This window comes from Myodes glareolus, chromosome 15 (genome assembly GCF_982192425.1).
Source record: "Myodes glareolus chromosome 15, mMyoGla1.1, whole genome shotgun sequence".
Taxonomy (NCBI): domain Eukaryota; kingdom Metazoa; phylum Chordata; class Mammalia; order Rodentia; family Cricetidae; genus Myodes; species Myodes glareolus.
Genome location: NC_142040.1, coordinates 34431196 through 34444638, shown reverse-complemented (window position 1 = coordinate 34444638; position 13443 = coordinate 34431196). Strand labels below are relative to the sequence as shown.

Genomic DNA, 13443 nt, shown 5'->3' with positions numbered 1-13443 from the left:
TCAATCCAGTCAGGTTGACAACCAGGATTAACCATCACAGCCATCCCTGTCCACATATCCTATCTCCAGGACAAGCACTGGTAACTGCTTTTGGTAGTGCTTGCTTATCTCAACTCCCGCCAGAAAAATCTCAGCACCACTGTAAGATGGGAACAGACCAGCTGTGCAGCAGGTCATGAGTGGACAACCTCTGCTAGGGCCACAACTTCCTTTATGGAAGAGATTCGTGGACGTCTCCTCTCCAGTGACTGGGAATGACTGAGTGTGGGTGGAGCCAGAGACATATTCATCTGCCTTAAATGTGTCAAGAAGCTGGAGGGGAAAAGAAGAGCGTGTTTGTCTTGCAGGGGACATGGGTCAGGGTGGCTATTGCCCATAGGAACTGGAAACAACCTTTTAAAGGTCTCTGTTTTGGGCAGCAGGGGGGCTAAGGCATAGAGGGTTGTGTTTGCTGCTTGTTTTCTTCACTTTGCTTTTTGAAGGGGAACCACACCACCTGTTCTTGTTCTCCCCCACCCATCAAACAAGTCCAGATGGATGTTTCCACGAGTCTTTCCCATAAAGACAGTACATGTCCACCGGAAAATGGGAAGCAGAGACAGAGGCTGGGGAGGACAAGGGCAGGAGAATGCTTGGACAGCCTGTGTGCTGTCTTTCTGTTGCTAGCCACAGGAGACCCACAGTCAAGCAAATTCTGTCATTAGTTCCTGTCTCTGTTTCAGAAATCAATATTAGGCGGTTCTTCCTGTGCACCTAGTACACTTCAGGCATGTCTGTCAACGGTGCTCTGTGCTCCTTGAGAGCGGCCATCAGAGGGCTTCCTCAGGGCTTAGGAAGAGATGGGAGGCCAATTCTTCCGTCTTGCTTTCCTTCATTTTTTTTTCTTTTTAAGCACACTTTCAAACAGTTTGAAAAGATTTCCGGTGGCTGCTGGGCTCTGTGTCTGGCTGGTTGTGTACAGTCCGCTAGATAACCATTCCCTCTAGCAGGAATCTAGTTGTGTGTTCTGAAGCATGAAGTTGTTGCTTAACGATATGACAGGGTGGCAGAGCCAACGGGAACAGGAAAGAGTTCTGATGACCAGGGATCTGTGGGATGTGATTCAGGTCCCCGTTCTTTATGCACCTAGCTTTCTGAATGCAGCTTACTCACTAGTGTGGATGAAATGATAATGATAATAATCATATTCTTGGGCTTTGAATTTCCAACAAAACGTTTTTATGGCATTGCGTTTCTGTAGGCTGGCCCCTGCTGAGTCAAACTTCAGTTGAAATTGTGTAGGTGAGTCTACAGGGAAAAAAACCCTCATTCCCATTGTCTTATACTGTTTCCCAGAGTGGTGCATGGTAATGACCTGTTAAGAAAAAGTCTTTGGTAACAAAATCTACAGAGGGAAAAGAGGGAGCCTATAGAGGCTAAGGTATTAGAGAAGCCATAGCCAGTTCCTAGTCAAGCCCCATAAACTACCTGTGAATAGATGTATAAGAGATCTCTGAAAGAGCTATGCTGTGCAAATAGTAAAAACCCAGAGACAGTAATTGGGGTTCAATCTGAAGATCAGAAAAGCAAAGCAGCCAACCACTGGAGAGACTTTTTACCCCTACCAAATCTTCAGACTGAAAGGACGAGATTCTATTTCCATGAATTCTCAGACTTCACACTCCAGTGAGTTCCTGTTTCTTCCCCTTTATATTCTTCTCTCTGCCCAGACATATTGCTCCTAACTCTACCTCCCTAGTGCTGGAATTAAAGGTGTGTGATTCCCAAACACTGGGATTAAAGGTGTGGGCTATCACCTCCTGAATCTGTTTCTCTCATAGCTCAGGGTAGCCTTGAACTCACAAAGATTCATCAGCCTCTGTCTACCCTGTCATGGGATTAAAGGTATGTACCACCGCTCCCTGGCCTCTAGTGGCTTAGCTTTGCATTCTGATCTTCAGGCAAGCTTTATTTATTAAAATACAAATTAAGGCAGAGGAAGACAGATTGTGTTCAAATATTAACTGGCTCAAGTGTTAAGAAACACAAGTCCAGGCAACTTGTAAGTCAGATTTAGTTAACATTAGTATAAGACTCCCAAGTTAGCTCTATTTTACTACAAAACAAACAAACAAACACACACACACCAGGTCCCAAAGTTCAATGGTCCTGGACAGACCACACAGTAGTGGATCTAGAACATGGGTCTAAGCCTTCCACTTACAGGTAAAGCACCCTTTTAGCGTTTCCATAACACCTCGCACGTCCTATTACTTTTAAACATTATTTTCTTGTGGGACACATCTATCTCCTCTCAATCCAGAGGCAGTCCATTGTCCTGCTCTAGGACAAACACTCCTGCCTCTTCTCCCTTGGCCGCTTCCCCTTTTCCCTTGGTCCTCTGTCTCTTGTCTTTGTCTCTTATTCCCTGCCCTCTGTATCTCCAGGGCAAATGAATCTCCTTTCTGCTGAGAATTTAGTCTTGGGGGTCCTGAGCTGATACTGATCTCTTACAGTGATGAGCAGACCCCTTACTCTTGTGTTCTTCTCAAATCTGTAACTCTAGTAGGCTGATCATAAAGCGTCAGACAAACATGAATTGAGACACAGTTGACAAGGCCACTGACACATAGTCCTTAGCCAGGAAGTTCACAGAATGCAGGACAAGAATGAGAAGCAGTCGTAGGTCGGAGAAGACTAAGGAATCCTGATGACTCAGTGTGATATGCTTTTCTGGACTGGATCCTGGGACAGAGCAAGACTTGAGGTGGAAAAGCTGGTGCCATCCAGATAAAGTCTGCACGTAAGTTACTGTACCTTCCCAGTGTCCATTTCCTGGTTTTGAGACGTGTGCCGTGGTTATGTAAGATGTTAACGTCCAGGAAAGCTGGGTGAAGACTACACATGAACATTTTGTTCTAACTTTGCAATTTTTCCGTAAAGTTAGATCCAAAGTTAAGAAAAAAACTTTTTAAAAATAACCAAGAAGTCAAAGCACAAAGAGAACCGGACAACCACGTAGAATAAATAAGCAGAGAATCATGGAAAGTTGGATGGGAGACATGGCATTCCTCAAAGGGTTTACTCCTCCGGACACTTGTGGGGGTCAACTAGATCATGAATGCTTTCCCACAGGGAGAGACTGAAGTCTGTGGGTGTGGAGACATCAGAGACAACCCTCAAAAGTTGGAGATTTGAGAGACTGTGAATCCATATGTCATGGAGTAAATATTCTTAAATGCTTAAATATTCTTAAATACTTTAAAAGAACAATTTACATGGATTTTAAAAATGGGTTAATGATGCTTACTTTTTATTTACCCCTTTCTTGTATGAGAGTAAAGCTTTGTTATTACAGAAGCCAGGGCCCTCATTTACTAAAAATGATACGCCTGCACTTCGTGCAACTAGTATAGAGAAAGCTAAGAGCCTTCTCATTCCTCTCAAAGTGTGATACCTACTTGTGTCTTCCTTTGAAGCATGTAGAGATGGTAGCCTGAATGGCCATTCAGGACTTCTCCTAGGTCAATGGAAAGCTGGACTATCGTTGGTTAGTTTCTTTTGTGTGTGTGTTAAGCACATCTCTTGACAGTCTCTATCATTTTCTTTGCGTGTGACAATGTGAACACAGTGGCTACCATGTCCTGGATTCCCTAGGAAACAGACCAAGAGTCTCTCAGGCTTGTATGCAAAAGGTTTCTGGGCATGTGCTCATAAGATTACCAGCTCTGGGTGGCAAGGAAGGCATAAAGCACTATTAAGAAGTCAAACTGTGACATAGTTGTTACAGAGACTTTAGACTCCTGCAGGAGATGCTGGAGCTGTGTCGGTTCTATATAAGTAGTTAAGCAGAGATAATGGGGTTCTACCCTCGAGTCAGTGGTTAGATACTAGGCATGGTTTAAACTTCACCAAGCAGCTCCGTTAAGTAGGTGAAAACTACTGGGGAAGGATTTAGGTATGAGTTGTCAATAACCAAAGCCAGACAGCTAAAAGAATGTGTACCTTGATCCTAAAAGGGACTCTCAGAAGCATATCAAAGCACCCCACGCAATCCTACCATGGCTCCATTTATAAACTCTCCCAGACAAGCAGATGCTCAGGTTTTGACTGGTTTCTTTTCAGAAAAAAACAAAACAAAACAAAAAAAAAAACAAAACAAAACCCTCGCAATATTGTTTGGATTTGATTGTTACAAAGTAACAGATTTCTTTTTGCATTTTCATCATCCTTTGTTTGAGTTGGTCCTCCTCCTCTGCCTCTCTCATGTCTCCTTGCCCCACTCCATGCCCCACACAAAGCTAGGCTCTGAATATGAGACAGTACATGCACTACTTCTTTCTGAGGCTGGGCTATCTCATTTAACCCAATAGTTTTCATTCTTATGCATTTTCCTGTAAATTTTATTTTTCCTATGAATGGAAAGAGCCCCCTGTGTATATATATGTACCACAATCTATTATCCTATCATCTGCTGATGGACATACACGCTGATTCCATTTCCTTACTATTGTGAATAGAGCAACAATAAATTTAGATATGCAAGTATCTGTGTGGTAGAAATTGGAATCCTTTAGGTATATTCCCAGGATATATAGCTACACATGTTTAGTGTTTTGAGAAGTTGCCACAATGATTTCCACAGTGACTACACCAGTTTCCACTCCCGCTAGCAGAGAGTGAGGGTTCCTTTTCCTCGTTTCCTTGTCCTTACCAGCAGTTGCTGTCATTTTTTTTCTCCATGGTAACTATCCTGTTAGATGAAATGAAACCTCAAAGCAGTTTTGGTTTGCATTTATCTCCCAACCAAGGATCTTCAATACTTTAACGAGCATTAGTTTGCATTTCTTCTTTTGAGAACTACCCGTTCAATTCATCACTGGCTAATTTGTTGATTGGCAACTTTGTTTATTTTTAGTATTTAAATTTTGCAGTTCTTTATATAATATAGATATTAACCCCGGTCTGAAGCACAGTTGTCAACAATTCTCTCCTGTTCTGTAGGCTATCTGTTTACTTAGCCAATAGTTTCTTTGCAGAAGCTTTTAATTTCTTATAATCCCTGTTTCTTGTGCTATCGGGATTCTCTTTGGGAAGTGATTGCTTGTGGGTTCTTTTACCCCAGTGTATGTATTTGGCTCCTTTGTCAAGATCGGGGGCAGCTACAGCTATGTATGCTAACTCCGGGTTTTCTTCCATTGGTGAGCATGTTTGATTTTATTTGGTTGTTGCCAGTATCCAGCTGTCCTTATCAATGTATGTATAGTCTGAGGTCAGATGGTGTTACACTTCAGGCAATGTTCTTTCTTCTCAAGACTGCTTTGGTTAGCTTTGTTTTTTCATATTAATTTTAGGACCTTCTTTCTAGTTCCGTGAAGAATGTCATCGGCAACCGTAGACATCACTACAGGCGTTTTGATAGAGAACGCATTAAGAGTATAGATTACTTGTGGTAGTATGACTATTTTTACAATATTAATTCTACCAATCCAAAGTTTTCCCATCATTTAATGCCTTCTTCAGTTGTGCTTTTCTTCATAGAAGTCTATCACCTCTTAAGTTTATTCCTGACTATTTTCAAAGCACACCACCACACCTAGCTTAGAGCTTTTGTGAGTAAAATATTTTTCCTAGTTTGTTTCTCATCAAGTTCATTATTGATATTTATAAAAGCTGTTCCTGTTTTGTTTGTTGATTTCATCTCTTGAAACTTTATGGAAAATGTAGATCAGATATAAAAAAAAGAAAACATCAATATGAAGTTGGCAGGATGAGTTATAATGCCCATCACTAGCTGATTTCAAGGCCATGACTGACAGTTTTAATCTCTTCCCTTTGCTAATCATCCTACATCCCCTCTACACTCTCAGCTGCATCTCAGATGGTTCTACTAGTTAAACTGCTAAGATAAACCAGTTCTAGTCCCTGAGTACTCTGAGACACTGATCACCATGCCTGTATTAGAGCATGGATCATTTTTAATTGTATTTACTATGAAGATTGGTCATAGGAATATGAAGAGATGCCCCAAATGGAACACTTGTGTGCCAAGGTGTTTCTTATTCCCATTGCATAATCTCAAGATCTAGCTCAATGATGACCGCCAGGATAGTGACTCCATTCCTTGCTTGTGGTTTCATGGCATAAAGAATACAAAGTGATTGATGATAGCGGCTATTATACAATTTATAAAGTTTCTCACTATTTCCCATGGTAGAAACGATCCCTCATTGTGGAACCAGCAACTGTAGACTTACAAAGCTTAGACGGAACTTTATATCTGTAGGGACAGATAGCAGAATATCTCTAGATCACTGAGAGTAATATTATTATATGTGCACTATTACACAAGTTCCTATGTAATAGCACATTGTTCATTTCCGTGTAGTGCATAATGGAGGTTGATACCCATTCTGTTTCGGTATCTTCTCCAAGATCATCAAAGGATTCTTCCTTGTCAAAAAGGCATTTCAGGGGCTCAGGATATGACTTCGTATGTTAAGAGTATTTTCTCTGCAAACATGAGGTCTGAGTTCAAATCTGTAACACTCGTACAAAAGCTGAGCATGGTTACATTTGACCACACGTCCAGTGTCAGGTGGAGATAGATATATTTGGCCAGCCAGCCTAGCCAAGGGTGCTTGTCCTGTTCAGTGAGAGAGTCTCATGTTAACAAGGCAGAGAGTGATAGAGGAAGATATCCAATCCAGAATCATGTCCTGGCTTCAACATGTGTGCATCTGCAAACTCACATGTATGCAATACACACATACTAATTGTTCCAGAAACCCACAACTTGGAAATGTCTGGAGTCACACACCATAGTAGACCCTGTATCCATGTGTACACCGCTGCTCCTCCTTTGTAAGGAAGGAATTTCATAGTCTAATGTACAGTCTTGTGTTCGTTAGTCAGACACCGTAGACAAACCCATCTCCCGTAAGCATGCCAGTTCTAATAAAGATAAATAGTTGCTTCTTTCAGAACGGAAGGGGTCAGCACAATCAGCTGTGACCACATGGCTGGTTAGTCTCTTCATGGCAGAGAGTCAGGGATTGATAACACGTATTTTTAAATGCTACAGCCTGCCTTCGGGCAATAGCATATAACTCCATGGTGTCATGACATTGTGATGACCTCAGTCAAGAAAGGCAAACCAGATCTAAAAAAGAAGGCAAGTTAACAACAAAAGTTATGCCAAAGAAATAAACAGTGTATTTCAATGTGTTGATGATAACACAGGGGTCATAGAAGACAATAAAGATAATATGAACAGTACTGCAACCCCAGGCCACTTGCAGAGAATCATTAACACTTGTGTGTAAAAAATTATTGCATGATTCCCTGCGTATTTTTTTAACTTAATTTTCCCATCAAAATAAATAAATACATAAATAATTCTCTTTATCACTACTTTTAACCAAATTGATTATAATGTGCCCTAGAGAATTTCTGTTTGTGTTTTGTTGTTGTTGCTGTTAGCTTGTTTGGAGTCTGTTGAGATTAGTGTATGTGTGGGCTTATACCTTCATCAAATTTGGAAGAATTTTTGGCTGTTATTTGTTGAAATTTATTTCCATATGCCTTTCTTACTCCTATGGGGACTCCAGGGTGTCATGAAGTCTTCATCTCAAAAGCTATAGAAAGATCATTGGTGTCTTTGTATCTTCGACACCTCTGACATTGTCGTCTTCACTCTGGCATCTGCTTGGTCCCATCTCCCTTGCTCCTGTTGCTCAGACATCAACAGCCTTTACTTCTTGATGTCCAATATCTTTAAAACTCAATTCAACTATTTTTTCCGGGTTACCATATTTTTTTCCAATAGTGTAGTAAATCTAGTCCCTCTTAATATTTCTGGGCAGCAAGTTGAAATCCCAACTGGATTCTTTAAAAAAAAAAAAAGTCCAATCTTCTGTAAGTGTAAATTTTGTTGTAAAAAAAATGGCTCATTAAATCTTTGGGACCTCAAGACAGATATTTATGGTTACCCACAATAATTAGCTATTATCATTTTTCCTTGCTAACATAGCCTCTGTTTTGTTTGGATATGAATGTCCTGAGCCTCAGGGAATATAATAATTTGCTCTAAGCTATTGGAAAAGTCAATGTTACCAAAGTATAGATATGTAGCACAATGTGCTTGGGAATTTAGGGAAAAGCAGTCCTCCCGGATAAAGAAAAGAGCTGGAGATGGAGCAAAGCTTGTTGTTGTCGCTCTTGCCCATCTCCCGTCTTCTACATGTCTATTCGACTTGACACAGCCAGTCTTCACTCAGGCATCTGCTGTGCTCCATCTTATTTCTCCTGTTTCTCAGACATCATTTAATTTTACTCCTTGAGGTTCAATATCTTCCCCCCCCTTTAAAATTGTTTTTATTGAACTATACATTTTTCGCCACTCCCCTCCCTTCCTCCTCCCTCCCCTTCTACTCCCTCCCATGATCCCCATGGTCCCTATTTATTCAGGAAATCCTGTCTTTTTATACTTCCCATGTAGATTAGATCCATGTATGTCTCTTTGTTGTCTAGGTTCTCTGGGATTGTGAATTGTATGCTGGGTTTTTGTTTTGCTTTGTTTTGTTTTATATCTAAAAGCCACGTATGAGTGAGTGCATATTATGTTTGTCTTTCTGGGTCTGGGTTACCTCACTCAACATGATGCTTTCTAGATCCATTCATTTGCCCAGAAATTTTAAGATTTCATCATTTTTTCTACTGTGTAGTACTCCATCATCTTTATCTATCCTATCTATATGTGCCACATCTTTTTTATCTATTCTTATGTTGAGGGGCATTTAGGTTGTTTCCAGGTTCTGGCTATGACAAATAATGCTGCTCTGAACATATTTGAACAGTTGTCCTTGTGGTATGATTGAGCATCCTTTGGGTATACACTTAAAAGTGATATTGCTGGGTCTTGTGGTAGGTTGTCTCCTAATTTTCTGAGAACTAACCATACTGATTTCCAAAGCAGCTATACCAGTTTGCAATCCCAGTTGCAATGGAGAAATGTTCCCTTTACCCCACAACCTTTCCAGCATAAGTTGTCATCAGTATTTTTGATCTTGGTCATTCTTACAGGTGTAAGATGGAATCTCAGAGTTGTTTTGATTTGCATTTCTCTGATGACTAAGGATGTTGAGCATTTCTTAAGTGTCTTTCAGCCATTTTAGATTCATCTGTTGAGAGTTCTCTGTTTAGGTCTGTACCCCATTTTTTTTATCGAATTATTTATTCTTTTGATGACCAATTTCTTGAGTTCTTTGTATATTGGAGATCAGCCCTCTGTCTGATGTGGGGTTGGTGAAGATATTTTCCTATTCTGTAGTCTGTCGTTTTGTCTTGTTGACTGTGTCCTTTACTTTACAGAAGTTTCTCAGTTTCAGGAGGTCCCGTTTATTAATTGTTTACCCCAGTGTCTGTACTGCAGGGGTTATATTTAGGAAGTAGTTTCCCCTGTCAACATGTTCAAGTGTGCTTCTCTCTCTCTCTCTCTCTCTCTCTCTCTCTCTCTCTCTCTCTCTCTCTGTCCTTCTCGTGATTCTGCTTTTATTTCCTTCACGTTAAGCCAATCATGGAATTTCTCAGTGATTTCTGGGGGGTGGGGCAGAAGGAAACTGTATTCAGAATGATCGAGGCCACGACCTGGTTGGCCTGAGAAGGTGCATGCAGGGAAGGCCTCGCTGGGGAAGCTGGAGGAACACCGACAGCCCCGCTGACAGGTAGGTGATGTTCCCAGAATGAGAGAGCTGGTAAGCAATGTCCTCAGCTGCTTCTAGCTTGTGCAGCTCAATCAGGCCATTGCCTGCTGAGGCCAGGGAGTTGGCAATCAGTTCAGGTGCCTTGGAGTCACCCTGAGCAGAGACAATGGCTGCCTTTTTCTGCTGCTCAGACTTTTCCACCGCAAATCTGGCCCTCTCTGCTTCCTGCTGAGCCACCTGTTTGGCTTCCACTGCTTCTGTGAACTCCTTCCCGAAGGTCAGATGTGTCAAGGACACATCATCCAGGATGAACCCAAATGTTGCTGCTCTCTCCGTGAGGTCAGCACTCACCTGCTGGGAGACCAGTTCTCTCTGGGTGACCAATTCTCCAGCATCAAAGCCAGCCACTACCGACTTGAAGATCTCTGTAGTGAGGGAAGGCAGCACCCGCTCGGCATAGTCCTCGCCAATGCTGGTGTAGATACGAGGGAGCTGGCTGGCCACCCGACCGGAAGAGGATACATAGTGACGTACATTCTCCAAATCTTTGCAACCAGTGATGACTGGTACATTCCGTGGTCACGAGCAGCAGTCAAAGATAATTGGTTTCTGTACCCAAGAGATGAGAAAGTGAGTCCCTTCCCCTACCACGACATCCTGTACTCCACGGAATCTGCCAAAGATGACAGCTCTGTGCCCAGCATCCACAGTATACAAGGCAGAGTTCACCACTCCTCCTGCGACTGCTAAAGTCAGGCCGAACTTTCCGATGGACTCAAACACTTTGGCAGTCATGATTCCTTCTGTTGCACCCATTCACACAAGCAGAGGCCTGCACCACCCCTACCACCCCCACTTTCTTTTCTATGAAGTTCAGTGTGATTGGTTTTATGTTGATCCATTTGGACTTGAGTTTTGTGCATGGTAATAGATATGGATCTATTTTCATTCTTCTACATGTTGATATCCAGTTATGCCAGCACCATTTGTTGAACTTGCTTTCTTTTTTCCATTTTATATTTTTTGCTTCTTTGTCAAAAACCAGGTGTTATAGGTGTGCTGGATTGGTATCCAGATCTTCAATTTGGTTCCGTTTGTCCTCCTGTCTGTTTTTATGCCAATGCCAGACTGTTTTTCAGTACTGTAGTTCTGTAGTAGAGTTTGAAGTCAAGGATTGTGGTGTCTCCAGAAGTTCCTTTATTATACAGGATTGTTCTGGCTATCCTGGGTTTGTTTTTTTTTGTTTTTGTTTTTCCATTATGAAGTTGAGTATTGTTCTTTTGAGGTCTGTGAAGAATTTTGTTGGGACTTTGATGGGCATTGCATTAAATCTGTAGATTGCTTTAGGTAAGATTGCCATTTTTACTGTGTTAACTCTACCTACCCAAGAGCATGGGAGGTCTTTCCACTTTCTGGTGTCTTCAATTTCTTTCTTCAAAGATTTATTGTTCTTGTCACACAGGTCTTTTACTTTTTTGGTTAGAGTTACTCCGAGATATTTTATGCTATTTGTGGCTATTGTGAAGAGTGGTGTTCCTCTGATTTCTCTTTCAGCCCATTTATCATCTGTGTTAAGGAGGGCTACTGATTTTTTTTTTTTTAGTTAATCTTGTAGCCTGTTGCATTACTGAAGGTGTTTATCAGGTGTAGAAGTCCTTGGGAGAATTTTTGAGGTCACTTATGTAAACTATTATATCATGAGCAAGCAGAGTTTGACTTCTTCTTTACAAATTTGTATCCCCTTGACCTCCTTTTGTTGTCTTATTGCTTCCTAGAACCTCAAGAACTATATTGAGTAGATACGGAGAGAGAGGACAACCTTGTCTTGTTCCTGACTTGAGTGAGAACACTTTGAGTTTCTTTCCATTTAGTTTGATGTTGGCTGTTGGCTTGTTGAACATTGCCATTATTATGTTTAAGTATGTTCCTTGTATCCCTGCTCTCTTCAAGACCTTTATCATGAAGGGATGTTGTATTTTGTCAAAGGCCTTTTCAACATCTAATGAGATGATCATGTGGTTTTTTTTTTTCAGTTTGTTTATATGGTGAATTACATTGACAAATTTTCATATGTTGAATCATCCCTGCATCTCTGGGATGAAACCTACTTGGTCATGGTGGATAATTTTTCTGGTGTGTTCTTGGATTCAGTTTGCCAGTATTTATTGAGTATTTTTGCAACAATATTTATGAATGAAATTGGTCAGTAATTCTCTTTCTTAGTAATGTCTTTGTGTGGTTTGGGTATCAGGGTAATTGTAGCCTCATAAAAAGAGTTTGTCAATGTTCCTTCTGCTTCTATTGTGTGGAACAATTTGAGGAGTATTGGTATTAGTTCTTCTTTGAAAATCTTGCAGAATTCTGTGTTGAAAGCTTCCGGTACTGGGCTTTTTTTTATTATAAGACTTTTGATGACTGTTTCTATTTCCTTAGTGGTTACAGCTCTATTTAATTTGCTTATCTGGTCTTGATTTAATTTTGGTAAGTGATATTTATTCAGAAAATTGTCTATTTCCTTTAAGTTTTCCAGTTTTGTGGAGTACAGATTTTTGAAGTATGATCTCATGATTTTCTGGATTTCTTCCATGTTTGTTGTTATGTCCCCCGTTTTGTCTTTTTAATTTTGTTAATTTGGATATTCTCTCTCTGTCTTTTGGTTAGTTTGGATAAAGGTTCGTCTATTCTGCTGATTTTCTTGAAAAAAAAAAAAACCAACTCTTTGTCTCATTGATTCTTAGCATTGTTTTCTTTGTTTTTATTTTGCTGATTTCAGCCTTCAATTTGATTACTTCCTTCTGTCTGTTCCTGGGTGAGTTCGCCTATTTTTGTTCTATAATTTTTAGGTATTCTGTTAACTCACTAGTGGGAGATTTTTTTTCCAGCTTCTTTATGTAGGCGTTTAATGAATAAACTTTCATTTTAACACTGTTTTTACTGTGTCCCATAAATTTGGTATGTTGCATGATCATTTTCATTAAATTTTAGGAAGTCTTTAATTTATTTTATATAAATTTAATTTATTTAATTTATCTTCCTTTATTTCTTCCTTGACCCATTGGTGATTCAGGTGAGCATTGTTCAATTTCCATGTGTTTGTGGCTTCCTGAAATTAGTGTAGCTACTGAATTCTAATTTTAAGCCATGGTGATCTAATAAGATACCTGAGATTATTCCAATTTTTTTTTGTTTCTGTTGAGGTTTGTTTTGTTACCTAGTATGTGGTCAGTTTTTGAAAAGGTTCCATGAGGTACTGAGAAGAAGGTATTGGGGGAGGCTGCCCATTCCTAGATGTCCAGATCTGAAATAATCACACAGAAACTATATTATTTAAAACAGTGACTGGCCAATGACTCTAGTGTATTTATAGCAAGCTCTTACATATTAAATTAACCCATTTTTATTATTTTATATTTTACCACAAGGCTTGTGTCCTACCAGCAAGGTTCTGGCTGACAGCTCACATCTTTTCCTTCTGGTGGCTACCTGGTGTCTCTTCGAATCTGCCTACTCTCTCTCTATATATATATATCTCTTCAAGCCTGGCTATACTCTGTAAGCCATTGGCCAAAAGCATCTTCTTTATTCATTAACCAATAAAAGCAACACATATACAGAAAGACTTCCCACACCAAGATATATTCTTTTATGTTTGGATAGAATGCTCTATAGTTGTCTGTTAAGTTCATTTGAGTCATAACATCTGTTAGTTCTCTTATTTTTCTGTTAAGTTTCTGTCTGACAGAACTGTCCAGGGTGTTGA

The 13443-nt window shown here is 40.3% G+C and overlaps 1 pseudogene; it reads right to left on the bottom strand.

Annotated features, from left to right (window-relative positions):
* Nucleotides 1-9605: 9605 nt before the first annotated feature.
* LOC125406078 (prohibitin 1 pseudogene) lies at nt 9606-10478 on the bottom strand (annotated as a pseudogene).
* Nucleotides 10479-13443: the final 2965 nt, after the last annotated feature.